At 33.8% G+C, this 2,500-nt stretch overlaps 2 protein-coding genes across 3 annotated transcripts in view; one reads left to right on the top strand and one right to left on the bottom strand.

Annotated features, from left to right (window-relative positions):
* The window catches only part of LOC144973122 (uncharacterized), a 27,256-nt gene that overhangs the window by 24,330 nt on the left and 426 nt on the right, over nucleotides 1-2,500 (bottom strand). The gene's annotated exons all lie outside the window — the stretch shown is intronic.
* LOC144973121 (palmitoyltransferase ZDHHC4-like) overlaps nucleotides 1-2,500 on the top strand; it is a 35,164-nt gene that overhangs the window by 13,514 nt on the left and 19,150 nt on the right. The gene's annotated exons all lie outside the window — the stretch shown is intronic.

Here is a 2,500-nt window from a genome sequence, read left to right on the forward strand (position 1 = left end):
CTACCACTACTACAATTACTACTACTCCTACAACCACTTCCACCACAATCACTATTGCTACCATTAATCAGTACTACTACTACTACTACTACTACTACTACTACTACTACTACTACTATTACTATTGCTGCTACTATTATTATTATTACTACTACTACTACTACTACTACTACTACTACTACTGTATCTACAACAACTATTACTATTGCCATTAGTATTACCAACACCATCACCATCACCACCACTACTACTACTACTACTACTACTACTCCCCCTCTTACTATTTCTCTCTTTCAAAAATTGCATAAATCCCAATCAGGGACGGCTGGTAATAATGGGCAGGGTGGGCAAATACCAGCCTGTTTTTTTCAAGTTATAAGCTGTATTACCAGGTCCGAAATAATCTAATCTAAATTAGATAATTTCAAAAGTTACTACTTAAACTTGATACTTCGTACTGAAATCAATTTGTGTGTATTTTTGATAGATTGCGAATGACCATGCACCCCGTAATGCATAAACCAGGATACGCTCCTGTTCTTTTTATCAACCCCCCCCCCCCCCCCCCTCCCCAACCACTCCACTCCGCCCACATCGTCATCTCATCGTCACGTCGCCTGACGGTGAACTAACTCCGATTTTTGCTGTCTGGCCTCTCTAGTACTAGGTCGGGCTAATTCAAATGAGCCCACCTTAATAACCAGTGAACACTGAATAGAGCTTTTGGCAAACGAACTTTTTCTTATTTATTGCCTTACTTGTGCTGGTACCATTGATGTAATGACTTTGGGAAGGTTCCAGTATTGAATTAAATTTATTAACTTACTAATATTATATCAATTTAGTATTAATTTGTGTTGTTTTTATATATTTGTTTATCCATTTAAATTATTTCTTTTTTTTTTCTCGTTTTCTTTAAGTACTTCTCAAAACTCATTTATTTAAATTGTTTTCTTATTTGTTTTTTGTTGTTTTTTTGTTTTTGTTTTTTAACAAATTAATTTGTTAGTTCTTTTTTTTATTATTCTTAAAGTAATTACCGCTGTATTTTTATTGCCAGACTAAATAATTTTGCAAAACAATGTAATTTTCTATTGTATTTCCTCTAATAAAACAAAACATTTCATTCAAAAGTCACGACTAAATAAATATTAATACAACCACCATTTTGATTTTCTAAACAATTGAATTAGTATACGAGAAATACTCTTCTGAGTAAGGAGAGAGTTGAATTCTAAGTTATAGAGGAAATAAAGACGTTTAAAGGAAGGGTGGGCAGATTCCGTACTTGCCCGTCCTGAAGCTAATACATACATAAGATAGTTCGCGACGAAGAGGCGGGAAGCTAGGGGTTGGTTGGGGAAGGAGCATAGCACTCTTGTATAGATAGCATTGGGAAGGAGTAATAACACGGTCGTTATTGTGATAGTATAACGAATGCATGAGGAGAGATTGATAACATTCTTTTGTCTTAATTGTATTGTGTGAATTATTGGCGAAAGCCTAAGATTAAATAAACTTTGTAATATCGTATGGTGGTAACCATCATTGTCGACACATCGTGGTTGTCATCATCATCATCATCATCATCATCATCATCATCATCATCATCATTAACAACAACAACAACAACAACAAACAACAACAACAACAACAACAACAACAATATTAACAACAAGTACAACAATCGTCTCCACAACTATCATTCTAACCAACAGCACCACCAAAACCACTATCATAATTACATCCTCCCTCACCGCCTCGTCTTCCTCCTCCTCCTCCACCACCACCACCACCGCTACCACTATTCCAACCACTACCACCACCGGCACAATCATTCTAACCACCAAGACAGCAGTAAAAATGATGCAATTTCAGCTCTGAATGAAACTCGAGTCATATCGCTGTTGTTGCTTCTCGATGAAAACTTTAAGGTTACTACATACTACTGAAAACCAGTAATGTAACAGAAATATTAATCTCGCCGTTGAGGGATTTAAGCATCTCTTTAATTTTTCGAGTGAACGAAATGGGACTTCTATTGTCAAGGTGTTGTCGCATTATGTCTCGTCGCTTTAGTTTTTAGTTGTATTCTCTTTCGTGATTATTTTTTGATTACGTTTGGAATAATTAAAATCTACTTGTATTGTCATTTCATTGTGAATGTGATTATTTGTGGTTGAAATATTTTTTTTAAAGGTGAAAAAAAAATTATAATTAAAAAAAAAAATAAATAAATAAATTATATATATATATATATATATATATATATATATATATATATATATATATATATATATATATATATATATATATATATATATATATATATATATATATATATATATATGACCGGATCATCTTTGCCCAACCACTGTAAATAGGCTAGAACCGCCACTGATCCCAATGTGTCAACATTATTGCTGGGCAGATCATCTGTAAACTTACTCCACTGCGTAGGGATCACTTCTTTCCGGGAGTGCCGAAATGAATTATAGAT

Source organism: Berghia stephanieae, chromosome 5 (genome assembly GCF_034508935.2).
Source record: "Berghia stephanieae isolate SIO BIC M18660-M18661 chromosome 5, UCSD_Bste_1.3, whole genome shotgun sequence".
Lineage (NCBI taxonomy): Eukaryota > Metazoa > Mollusca > Gastropoda > Nudibranchia > Aeolidiidae > Berghia > Berghia stephanieae.